The following is a 14287-nucleotide window of genomic DNA, read 5'->3' as shown; positions in this document are numbered from 1 at the left end:
CTGTTTGGATTTATGATGGAGGCTTACTATCCACATTCAGAATTGCTACCCACATTCAGACTTATGATGCAAGAATATAAGCAGCAGTTTGGCATTATGGTGCCTTCTTCAGTACAGTACTGTGATTTTTGTTGATTTTATTGTAGTTTTATATTGTTATACATCACAGTATTGCATATAAGAGTTGTGCAAATAAAAGCAAAGTCATCAAGTTGGAATTCCCTTTTACCATTTGTTTTTCTGAATATTGTTATGAACAACCTATATACAATACCTCATTTAGTGACCAATTAATTTAATGACTTAATTGCAAGAAAAGAGCTCAGCCATTCAATGAGCAATGTCCTTATTTGTTCTTTATTTCCAGATAGAAATATTTTCCATCCAGAAGTGTGTAAACAGAGTGGCATTAAAACACAAGCTAATAAACAAATTTGCTTATATAATGTAAAATAAATGTATTAGAGCAGATTTTTTCTCTAATGAAAACATTAAAATCTTTTTAATAGCTTTATAGGGAAATGTAAAGTTGGTACTAAGAAAATACTGTCCCTTACATGTTTGTCTGTTTAGTAATATTCTAAATGTTTTCTTGACACAGTGCAGTCATGGAAAATTATCAGGTCAGTTTCTTCAATGGGTATAGAAAAGTAAATATGATCATTTAGTCTACAAATATCTGACGGTGGTGTGAGTGGTTAAAATTACTATTATAATAATTGAAATGGAGAAAATAATTAACTTTTACAATATTAGTACTTTATTATAATTTACATCTCACATAATATTTTAGTATTATGTGAGTAATTATGGAAGTCACCTAGCTGAGAGTTTATCCTTGAAAGTCAATGTGACTCATTAGGAAAGTCAGCCCAAATTTTCTTGAGCTGTATATTATTAACCTAATAAAGGAAAATGTACTCCAATATCTTGCATTTGCCAACTTTGTATTAAGCTGGCCCTCATGAGAGTTACACCAACATCTTGGAAGTTGTCCCAAACCATTTAATAATAAAAATCATTTTCCCCAAGGAAATCAATGTATCATTTTAGACATAATTTATTATTACATACTCATTTTAGGCAGAGCAGCAGGCAACCTCAGGAAAAGATATTTTAATAATGTGCTCAAAATCCCTACCTGCTACTGGTGTTCAGAAAATAACATACTGAATTGCTAGTCCACATCAATTATCCACACATTTCAAAATAGCTACCCAAAGCATCAATTAATTAAGTGTACTATCAGAATATAAATGGCTAAAATATTATTCAAAAATTTTACTCCTAGGTGTTTTCTTTATTTGATGAACATGACTTATAACAGAAAAATATAAAATCACATAAATTTTGCATATAAAATATTATATAGAGAGTATTGCCCTGGAGAATATTATAAGTATATATGAAACATTAGCCCTTAATTTCTGTGGATTCCTAATTGTTCATTATGAATCAATTCAGAAAATGTGAACTAGTAGAAATAATTGAGACATCCTCCTACTAATCAGAAATTCCTTTTTTTTTTTTTGGTACTGGGGATTGAACTCAGGTCCTTGCGCTTGCAAGGCCGGCCACCAAACCGCTGAGCTAAATCCCCATCCTTCTAATCAGAAATTCTTAACAGAGTTTACTAGTTATAGTAGGGCTATAGTACAGTGTATAGTTACTGGTTATCAAAGCTGAATTATCTGTCATCTTTATGCTTTGTCAAGCAAAAGGCCAAGTTATTTCTTTTTGTTTTTTCCTAAGAGAATGAGGATGTAGTGAGCAACAGCATTGAAAGTTGACATTTCCTTTGTCAATTGATAAGAATGCCGCAACACCTGGGCTTGTGAGAAGAACTAGAGAGATGTGAACAGAAAACAGCTTCAGGAGTTGGGGGAAGGATATAAAGTACCAGTTACTGACTGGACAACAGTGGCCTGGGCATATCTAAAGAAGTTCACAGCTGCTAAGGAGAATTGATGAGACACTGAGAACTCAGAGGAAAAGAGGAGGGAAGGGTCTCTGGTTTCCACTGATCTTTTACGATCTGGATGTCACTGTAAAAGGCATTACACCATCTACGCATTGCTTTGAGGGAGTGTTAAGGGCCTCTTTCATCCTGGACAAGCTCTCTGTCACTTACCTATGTCTCCAGCCTGGTGCCATGATTTTATATGCCTGGCAATGCAGTATGTTTGTTTACAAACAACATCACCAAAAACACATGAAGGATGTGTTGGACTCCAATGCAATAATGGATGCAATGCCAACATGTAATAGAAGGTGATAGGAATTCTTTGGCTCCATTGTAAAATTATGGGAAATATCATTGCTCAGTGTACAACCACACACACACACACACACACACACACACACACACACACACACTTCTTTAGTGTGAAGTAGAGCTAATTTTTCAATAATGACCTGAAATACTGAGTCAGCACTCCTGATTGACTATCAGAAGTCTTGAAAATTATTTCACTCCCTCAAAAGATTTAGCATGATCCACTAACCTATGAGACCATGTACCTTAATGAAAGATTTGACTTCTGCTATATCTTCTTATTTTACAGTTGTATATCATTAAGTAAACTAAAACTCCAAGAAACATGAACTTTGCAAACTGTTTCTAACTACTGTCTGAACAGGAAACAGCTGCCTGTCACAAAGAAATGTTCCATTCTTTACACAATAACAAGTCAAGAACCCATGAGTGAGTCTTAAGTCTTTCCCTTTTGGTCTTCAGCTGAGTGGATATCAACCAACATCTTGTTATAGAAGGTAACAGTGAAGGTGGGGTGGGGATAGTTATATCTTCACTTGCTGTAGTGCCCAAAATATCTTCCAGCCAAAATAACACTTTGTGAAGGCCTAAAGTTAAGGCATCTTAATTTCCTTTAAATGCAAACCTTGTACAAAACTTTCCTTTCTTTTACTTGGAATAGACTTTTCCAAATGTTTCCTCTTCCTGAAGACTTAGTGCAAGGTCCTGCTCTAATTTCAAGAGGAGTTCATGAAAAAAATTATGTCATTAATGATTCTGACCTATTGCTAAATCATTAATCATCATTGATTCATATTTTCCCATCTGGGATAAAATAGATCTTTGTATCCTTATAAGTTGAGTCTCAATGGTGATACATAGATTGCTTCTCAATATATGATTGGCTGTTCATTGAGGGCTTACAAGTATGGATAAATATAACCCATTCAGAGTATGCCATCCACAGGGGAGCTGGTTTTTGGAGTGCTCTTTTAAAAAATAAGTTTAATGACTACATCATAAGTCATTTAGATGAATTTTTATTTTTAATTTGCTTTTAGCATTGAGATAATGTAAGCTTGTGTAGATACATTACATAAGAAATTAGAAAAAGTTGAATTGTTCAGGCTTCTTGAATAGCGATTTTTAATTTGGGAATGCATCCTTAATATGAAAGACCTATGATCAATACTTCGCTGTCAGATATCAAACTCCTGCATAAAACATATCATGAAGACACAATATTTGTGATCTATACACGTACCTTTCAATTATTCTCCTTTTTTTCCTTCCTCTACTCCCTTCTTTTTTTTTAATAAACTGGACACCCAATTTGTTTTCCATGAAATTACTCTCTTTTCAAATACATTCCTTTCAGAGCTATTGTCTTAGAGCATTCATTTAGTTCTGAAAGCAGCATTCATCTAATTTGTCTCTGCCATCATTGTTTCAGATGAGCATATTCCCAAGGACAAATTTAAAAGCACTGATGTGGTTTTATCTGTTTGAAGTGGCCTGATATGTCATCAGCATTCACAGAGCTCTCAGGCCCTGCTCAATATTCTCTGAGTGCCTCCAAGTTTTTATTTTGCTTTCATAAGAGCACTGCATTCTGCTCTCAGGATGTTATGGAAAGGAGGAAGGGTGGGAGAACCCAGAAGGAAAGGGAATAGCTACAGACAGAGTTGAGGGAAAGGCTTTGCAATTATACAGCCTTGATGGAATGATTACCTTATAGAAGTGACTGTGAGTTTTGCTGTTTACAAGGTTGAAAGCAAACATTTAATCTAGGTAGCAAGATGACACCATCAATAATACCCTTGTGTGTATGTGCTGGTCATGGATGACAAGTGTGTAGCACGTGTTTTAAAGGGAAGTGATTCCTAGTTAGGAGGGACTTGATGGCCCAGTGTAGTACATGCTATTAAAAAGAAAACTTGGTAAGTCAGCATTTTCTAGGAAGTGCTTCTTAATCAACCCTAGGAAGCATAAACTTTCAAACAGCTATATCTTGTTCACCTGTCTTTTCTTAACAATCCCTGAAAAGGGCTTCTCAACTTAAAATTTAAAAATAACAACAAGGATTAGCTGAGAATGATGGAATCTACTCTGGAATGAACTCTGGTGCTTAGTAAATATTTAATTTAACATCGAAGAACAACCAGAATTTATACAGAGAGGATTTTATTGCAATCTTTAAAGGATTTGAGATACTCCTAAGCATTTCAGGTTAAAGAATTTATGTGAATCTTTCCTTTTCTTGAAAGATTTCTCTTTTGGCTATGTTGTTTATTGAAAATTGTGTTCTATTTTCAGTGTCCCAAGATATAGAACCATGACTTAGAGAAAAGAGTTTGATGTGAAGAAGTGAGATATTTGGAAGCAAGTGCTTGTTCTTACCTTTCTTATGTGTTAGATTATGATAGCTACTTTTTTCCTCTGATTTATCCCTCATTCAAACAAAAATTACACCATGACAATTATTTAAAATAGGACAGTTCTGTTAGGCTGCCAAGGCTTAATTCACCCCCCCTTGTTTTTTTGGTACTGGGGATTGAACACAGGACCTTGTGCTTGCAAGGCAGGTGGTGGAACCACTGAGGTAAATTCCCAGCCCAAGGCTTAATTCTCAATAAGCAAAATAGTCTTACTAAACGGTGTATCTCTAAGAGCATACAGAATATTGCAGTGCGGCACCATATTATATTTAATCTACACTAGCACATTTTTGAAAACTGTTCAGATCTGAAGTAAACCAATGTGATTCTGCATTCTAATGTGGATGAGAATTTGCCATTCTACATAAGCAAACTGTTAGCAGTTATAATAAGAGCAACTCTCAAACCAAATTCTATTTTCAAATAGACATATGTTAATTAAACATATATGTTCAGGGAGACATAAAGTATTATTACAATACTACCAAAGTTTAATAAAAACCCAATCACTACCCTTTTAGACGAACAAATTATGCATGCTTTTTACATGAATGATTTACTAGAGACAGGAATATTTAAGAGGCAGTTTTTGCAGTTTTTCTTAATATTATAAATTATCATCTGTTACTAAAAAATTCTCTGAAATACTGGATCAAGGCCATATAATAATCTACCTCTGAATGGCATGCCATAGAAGACAGAGGTTACAGCTCTTAATTCTTCATTCAGTGTTAGTCATAGAATGTGATTTTCTGAAATACTTTAAACAATCAAGAAATCCTGAATTCTAATTTCACAATTAACCCATTTTAATATCTATTATGCTGATTATCAAGCCCAAATTCACCAATGAAAATCTATTTCTGACATTAATTATGCTAATTAGCTACTTATTTGCTGTTTCATTACATATAAACATAGATGAAGCTTAAGGTGTAGGCCATCTTGTAATAATATGGCTGACTTACTTTGACTGAATTACTTGTAATAATACCGACTTACTTTATAAGAAAAACAACCATCTACTAATCCAAGAATGGAGTAAAAATTCATATATAAATGTATTCCATTCTATACTTAATAATTTTCAATATCTTACTATTATAACTTGTGTCCCCCAAAGCCTCATGTGCTCATAGGTGGGAATTTTGGAAGGTGGCTGTATCATGAGTGTGTTGTACTGGAATGAAGGCTGCATGGTAACCAAAGTAGTCCACTGATTGGTTTGGCATAGTTCCAGGTGTCAGTAATGGTAAGGCCTACCTTGGGTCTGAGAGACATCAACCAATAGGCTTCCAGTCTGGATGGGATAAAAGTTCAGACGGCTTACTGCTTGCTTCCTGCTGCTTGCCACACGATGGACTATATCTCCTCTGAGATGACCTTCTGCCATAGAACCCTGCCTTGGAGCCGGGTGATTATGGACTGAAACCTCTACAAACTGAAAAATAGAAAAAAACCTTTACTACTTTAACATGTGGTGTCAGGTATTTTGCTCCAGCATTTAAAAAGTAATGAAGACCTCGAACAGCATGCCGTTAAGTTCCCAACTTTTCTTTCTGTCAGTCTGTCTCTCCCTCTCTCAGATCTATTATGATATATGTCCAGAGCTTTAGACCATAATTCCTGGTTCATAACTTCCTCCCCAAGGCAGATCATAGAGACGAAAATTTCTCTTTCACAAGGAATATCATATAAACTTTTACCTTCCCTAGTTCTGCTTTGGAGTTGGCCATAAATAAATTCTCTGACATTTCTTATGTTTTAGTACATATTGAGAAGCCCATTTTAGACAAGATTTTTTCTGCCCACAACCCCACTACCATTTGCTATTGATTGCTTTCTTGAGAGCAGCCATTTTGTGGGGGGTGAGGTGGAATCTCAGTGTTGTTTTCATCTGCATCTCTTGAATGACCAGTGACACTGAACATTTTTTCATATGTTTACTTGTGGCTGTTCTTCTATGTCTGAGAAATGCCTGTTCACTTCAGATACCTATTTTTGAACTGGGTCTTTATATATGGGGGTTCTGATTTTTTTTAGAGCTTTATATAATCCAGATAGTAGACCTTTGGGGAGCAACTCCTAAAAACATTTTCCCACACTGTAGGTTGTCTCTGAGCTCTGCAGGTGTTTCTCTTGCAGTGCAGAAGCTTTTTAAAATGATGAGATCCCAGTTATTGATTCTTTGTGCTGGATCCCATGCTACTGAGGATTTGTTCATAAAGTCATTTCCTATGCCAATATCTTCAAGAGTTCTCTACCTAATTTATCTTCCAGCAAGTTTAGTGTTTCTGACTTAATATTTAATCTTTATTCCACTTGGATTTTATTTAGTGCATGGTGAAAGATAGGTGTATAGTTTTAATCTTTGGCAAGTTGAAGTCCAACGCCATTTGTTAAAGAGGCTATCTTTCCTCCAGTGAAGATAATTGACTCCTTTTTTTGAAAATGAGGTAGCTCAGTGTGTGTGGAATTGTTTCTGCAACTTCTTACATAGTCCACTGATCTGTGGGTTCTGTTTATTTGTCAGTACCATGCTGTTTTTATCACAGTGGCTTTGTAGTATATTTCAAGTTGGGGATTATGATACCCCCTGCCAAATCTCTGTTGCCTAGAAAAGCTTTTACTACTCTAGGTCTCTTATTGTTCCAATGAAGTTTTGGATTGTTTTCTCTTGTTCTCTAGTGAAATATACTATTGAGACTTCAATAGGGGTTGCATTGAACCTACATAGCAGTTTTGGAAGTATGGTCATTTTTATTATATGGGTTTTTCCTATAACAGGGGATGGCTTTCCATTTTTTTATATCCTCTTTGATCTCTTTTTTGAGTGTTGTAGTTCTTAATGTAGAGGTCTTTTTGTTTTTCTTTGTTAGACTGATTCCTATATACTTCATTTTTGTGATGCTATGGTGAAAGGGATTGTTTCCCTGATTTCACTCTGAGTGATTCCGTCATTTGTGTACAAGAAGGATATTGAGTGTTTACTGTGTTTCCACCTACTCTCCTGAAGGTGTTAATTAAGTCTAGAAGTCTTTTGGCTGAGTTTATTGGGTCTTCCATATAGAGTGTCATATCACTAGCAAATAATGACAGTTTAACTTCTTCCTTTCCTATTTTTATTCCTTTTATCGTTTTTTTTTCTCTTTCTAATTGCTGTGGCTAATGTTTCCAAAACTATATTGAACAGAAGTGTTGATAGTGGACATCCTTGTCTTGGTCCTGATTTTAGCATGAAGATTATCAGTGTTTGACCATTTATTATGATTTTGGTTGTTGGTTTTTCATAGACAGACTTTTTCAGGTTAAAATAAAGATCATCTATTCCAATCTTTATAGGGATTTTATCATGAACATGTGTTGCATTTTCTGTAATGCTTTTTCTGCATCTATCTAGGTGATCATATAGTTTTCTCCTTGACTCTGTTAATATAGTGTATTAAATTTATGGATTTGTGTATGTCGAACCATTCTTGCATTGCTAGGATAAACATGCATTGGTCAGGTTATATGGTCTTCTTTTTTATTGAGTTTATTGGTACTTTATAGGTACACTGTACAGTTGCATTCATCATTGGTATTGTATACCCTACATGACAAATCTTATTTCTCATTTTTCCCCATGCGCCTGCCCTCCCTTGACCCCCTCCATCCTCCCCTATTTACAAAGACTTTGTTTCCATTTTTTTCCTTTTCTCATATTTTTTTCCTTTCCGTCTTTCATTTTCCCTATCTTACCCACTTCCCCTATTCCTTTATCCATTTTCTTTCTATTTCATACTATCAGTTATACAATTTGGATCTTATTGACTCTTTCAGGTTTTCACATGAGAGAAACTATTCAGTATTTACACATGTGTGTCCAATTTATTTCACTACTTTATTGAATATGGCCTCAATTTGCATCCATTTCCCTATGAATGACTCTAGTTTCTCATTCTTTATGGCTGAGTAGTATTTTATTTTATAGAAAAATCACATCTTCTTTATCCAGTCTCCAATTGATGGACAATTGGGCTGTTTCCAAGTTTTAGCTATTACAAACTGTACCATTATAAACATGGGTGCACATATATCACTGTGGTATGATTCTTTTAATTCTTTTGGAAAGATACCCAGCAGAGGGATGGCTGGGTCAAATGGAACCTCTAGTCCTAGTTTTTGGAGGTATCTCCATATTGATTTCCACAGTGACTGCACCAGTCTGTACTCCCACCAAAAATAGTCTGCATTCCCAACCACCCTGCTAACATTTGTCATTGGCTGATCACTTGAAGCAGCCACTTTTTCTTAGGTGAGGTGAAATCTCAGTGTTATTTTCATCTTCATCTCTCAAATGACAAGTGATGTGGAACTTTTTTCTTATATGAATTTGCTGCTTTTATTTATTTGTCTGAGAAGTGTCTGTTCATTTCAGAGCCCATTTTTTAATCAGGCTCTTTGTATTTTGGGCATCTGTTTTTTTTTTTCTGAGTTCTTTATATAGTCTAGATAGTAGTCCTTTTGTCTGAGGAGCAGCTCATAAAAGTTTTTTTTCACATCATAGGCTGTCTCTTAGCTCTATTGGTGGTTTCTCTTGCAAAGAAGAAGCTTTTTAATAAGATGAGATCCCAGTTGTTGATTCTTTGTGCTAGTTTCCATGCTACTGAGGATTTTCCTATGCTAATGTCCCTGAGAGTTCTACTTAACTTATCTCCCAGAAAATTTAGTGTTTCTGTTTTAATATTTAGATCTTTAATCCATTTGGATTTTAGTTTAGTGAATGGTGAAAGATAGAGTCTAGTTTAATTTCTGGGTGAGCACTTAGAGATTCCTGATATACCTGCTCTTTAGGTTTTGAGTCTCTAATGACTCAGAGACACTCCTATTTTCATAAAATGTCCTTTCCAGAAGGACAACTGATTAAATAAATTGCAAACCTTTAGCCCAATTGATACATTCAGCAACACAATAAAATCAAGCACAGCTTAGAAATTGAAAATTTGTGTAGTTATTTACCTTTCACCTTTAACCATGTGAATTTAATAAAAATCAAGGCCCAGCCCAAAATATTTTTATAGTAAGTAAACTCTGCAATATAGCAACTTTATCCTTCAGGATGGGGACTTTAAAAGAATTGGAAGGAGGGGAATAGATAGGTTAGAGTGATAGAAGAAGTTTTAAAGTGAAGCCAGTGGACACAGGATGATCATGCAAAGTCTCAGAAACTATTGAAGACAAGAGGGAAAGACAGAGTGCAAGAACAAAGACAAGAATAGAACAACTTAACAGTAATAGAGAAGCTATAAATTGTACTCACTTTCTTTTGACACTAATGGCAATTGAGAAAAGGAAAAAGAGAAGAAAAGAAAAAGAAAGAAGAAATCCAAAGTAGGGCAGGAACAGGAAAAAAAGGGAGTTGAAGAGCAGTGTGGGGGTGCAAGAGATTGAATGAAAAAAGAAGAAAGAAAAAAAGGAAGAACTTGAAGAGTGGGAAAAAATAAAATTTTAAAAATTAAAATCAAAAATAAGAGGAAAAGAAAAAATTTGAAGGGCCTCTTTCAGGGTATATCTCTACTGTCACTAGAGACTATGTGTTCAGCAACTTGCAGAACCAAGTTAATTAGTGTCAGCTAGCCAATTGCAGACGCCTGAGATTCAGGCTGAATTCTGGCTGCAAGGCCTGAGTTGAGCTTCCTGACATCCTGCCAGGTTGAACTCTGCAATGTTCTATGGCAGGTTCTAGTCGCCCTTCCCCCAAACATAGTCCAGGTTCTGATGGAAGATTGTGATCCCTTCAACTTACCCACTACGGAAGTCTGGTGTGCTTTTACTGCTGTTGTTCACTTCTGTTCTGTCTTCTGGAACTCAAGAAAATGGTCATTATGACCTCCTGTGCCTCTGCAGTGTGGACATAAGTACCAGCACAACCAGGAGGCCCAAGTTCTGGGGTGGGGAAGAAATACTGCAGGGGTGGCCGCATGGCCGGGGAGTACTTAATGATCTGCTCTGATGAAGGCCCCTACTTCTGGAGGGTGGGGAAGCTGCTTAGCTCCCCTAGTTGCTGGGTAGTAGTTTTTTTCTCTAAATGTCTTGGAGAATCCAGCAGTGAAGCCATCGGAATTGGGCTTCTCTTTGTTGGTAAAATTTTAGTTACACTTTTAATTTCACTGATTGTAATTGGGGTGCCTAGAATCTTTTATATCTTCTGCTTTCAACTTTGGTGATTTACAGAAATCTGTCCATTTTGCCTGTATTTTCCATTTTATTAGAGTACAGGTTCTCAAAGTAGGTATTGATGATCCTCTGGATTTCTGCTGGATCTGTTGTGACTTATGTTTTTCATTGCTAATAACATGGATTTGAGCCTTTATTTTTTTTTAATAAGTTTGGCTAAGGGTTTATCAATTTTATTTATTCTGTTGAAAAAAGCAACTCTTTGATTTGTTTATTTTTTGTACCATGCTCTTAGCCTCCCTTTTTCATTGTTGGTAGGAGTGCAGACTAGTGCAACCACTGTGGAAATCAATATGGAGATACCTCAAACAACTCAAATTAGAAGTCCAATTTGACCCACCTATTCTGCCAGGTATCTTCCCAAAAGAATTAAAAGAATTATACTACAGTGATGTGTGCTCACACATGTTTATAGTGGCACAGTTTGTAATAGCTAAAATTTGGAAACAACCCAATTGCCCATCAACTGGATAAAAAGCTTTTTTAAAATGTAGTACTACTCAGCCATAAAGAATGAGAAACTAGAATAATTTATAGCTAGGTGGATGCACATTGAGATGATACTCTTAAGTGAAATAAATATGAAACACATAAATACTGATAGTTTATCTGGTGTGAAAAACTACAAGTTTAAGGATCCAAATGTATAATTGATATTGTGTAATAGGAAGAAAAGTTCTAAAGGTGGAGAGGAAGTGGGAGGGGTAGGGGAAAAGGTAAGAAAGGAAAAGAAAAAATATGAGAAAAGAAAAATGCAAACAAGGTCTTTTAAACAAGGAAGGGTGGAGGCGGCTGAAGGGAGGGCAGAGGAAGGGGGAAAAATAAGAACCAATTTACATCATGTAAAGGTGCAAGATACCAATGATTAATGTTAACTGTATTGTATACCTAAATTATACCAATAAATTTAATGGAAAAATAAAAAGAAAAGATCTTTCCCTACACCAGTGATAGCAAATCATTTATTGCTTTCAATGATACAAACAGCCCGTGTAGTACACATGCCTTAGGTTCACTCCCATTGTCTATACTCACAAATTTGAATACTGAAGAGTCTGAGGAGACAGTTCTCATTGGATTTCCTTACCTAGATCTGATGGTATTATATAGCACCCATTTGTCCAATCATATTATGGATATAGGCTTCAACAATTTACGTGCAATGAAGTCTCCATGATAACCTAAAGGATGTGATTCAGAGAGCTTCTGGGTGGTTGAACTTTTAGAGTTTTGGAAAGTTGCTCACTTCAAGAAGGCTTAGAAGCTTTATGCTTCTTTCCCTGTACCTTGCCTTATGCATAGCTTATAAATATGCTTTGCAATATCTTTTATAATAAAGCAATCATTCTAAATAAGTGATTTCTGAGTTCTGTGAGCCACTTGAGCAAATTCCTCAAACCTGAGCAAAGGGTTATGTGAACTCTAATTTATAGCTGGTCAATCAGAAACAAAAATAAAATATCCTGGAGTTTGGGATTAGCATTGATAGGGGGCAGTCTTGGTGCTGAGCTCTCAACTTGTGGCACTGGATGCTCTCCAGGTAGACAGTGCCAGAACTGTGTTAAACAAGGGAACACCTGCCTGATGTGATTTATTGGTGTATGAAATGATTTGTGTTATGGCAGTATCACAGAAGAACTGAGTGTGAATCCCTTACCTATCTTTAGCCTTACATTTTCAATTCCCCTGAATGTAGTTGGGGAAATCCCATCAGCCACTATGTTTTGTTTGTTGTTTTTGTTGTTTTATAGTGGAGAATAAGCCCTGTGCCTTTGCACTCTGCTACTTCTTAAGCCCATTTGTTTTTTATTATTTTTGAGCTATGATATTGCTAAGTCACTAAGTTATACAGTCTGGGCTGAAACTGGAGAAAATTCTGCCTCAACTTCCCCAAGCACTGGAATAACAGGCATGAGCCACCGCGCCCTTCTATCACTATAGTTTTTTGGCAAGTTTTTTTCTCTCTGAATCCACATCAGCAACTTGTCTGTCTCTCCTTTGCACATTGCCTTTGCAGCAAACATTGCTCCTTTTTACTTTCTTTCACCTAGAAAGGTCCTCTGGATTCTGCACCCTCAGGCTTTTTATTTTTGTTTGTTTTATTTTGTTAGTCCATGTTAGCAATACATCATGTATATATCCCTGTGAGTAGTTGGTACATGTACATAGTACATGTCGTTTCTCTTTTATTGATTTATATCTCCCCATCCCTTAGTCCCTTTCCCAATTTGACATCACAATGTACAGCTTATAAACACCTGATATTATTTCACACTGCCTTATCTTTTAGGATGGTAAACATATCAAGAGAATATTTGAGATAAACTTTGTAAGCCAAGCAGCAGCACATAGGCTCTATGTACACCTTTTCTCCTAGGCCACATTATTATCCTACCAATATCCCAAGGCACCTTCACTTTTTCTTTCAACCCATTTGCACAAACCCTAAGCCCCCAAGCCACACAACCAGAAAAATCAAATGGGCTAGGATATTGTCCTTATGGATAGAGGTAAATTTTCAAAAAGCCAGGTGTCATATTGTCTAAACACATATACTGTGCCATTCTGTAGCTGTATATGTAATGTAAATTTGGAACATTTAGCTATGTGTGCAAATGGATCAGGTGTCCTTGCTACTGCCAAAATGAAGGTGTGGGCCTTTTAACATGTTCCTGTAAGTAAGGGTGCAAGGAAGTAAATATAGGTGATGTAGGCCAACTTGGCAAGAATTGTAGATCTTGGCTGAGAAATTAGTTTTTTCTTGGCTATTTTCTCTTTTACTCATCTTACAATTTATAAAGAAACTATTTCCTATTGAATTCATACTCATACTTCAATTCAGGCCCATTCTAGTTTATTTATTCCAGATGTTTCTTTTGCACAGCATAAAATATATAATATATGGCATGATTGTGGGTAACCATACATTTTCATTGGTTCTTATATTAGGTTTCTTAGAATCCTAAGATTTGTTAGGTGATGAGATTTCATGTAACATAACAATGTTTCACATTATTTGGTATTATATGCATTTCAAACATTTATAAGTAGTGCATTCATTCATTTTGTGTTGCTAGATAGGACACAACTTAATATTTCCACTTTATAAGTAGGATTCAGGAAAAAAAATATTTTCTTGTAGTTAGTAAGGACAGATTTTTTTAGCTACTGTGCTACATGAAAACTGAAAGAATATGAAAAATTAATTGGAATTCCTAGTTCATAACTTCCTCCCTAAGGCAGACCATAGAGACTAAAATTTCTCTTTTCCAAGGAAGATCATATAAACTCTTACCTTCCCTGGTTCTGCTTTGGAGTTGGCCATAAATAAATTCCCTGACATTTCTTATGCTTTAGTACATACTGAGAAATCCAT

This window comes from Fukomys damarensis, unplaced genomic scaffold, assembly GCF_012274545.1.
Source record: "Fukomys damarensis isolate Sample0158 unplaced genomic scaffold, DMR_v1.0_HiC HiC_scaffold_31, whole genome shotgun sequence".
Lineage (NCBI taxonomy): Eukaryota > Metazoa > Chordata > Mammalia > Rodentia > Bathyergidae > Fukomys > Fukomys damarensis.
Note: the sequence above shows the minus strand (reverse complement) of the source record.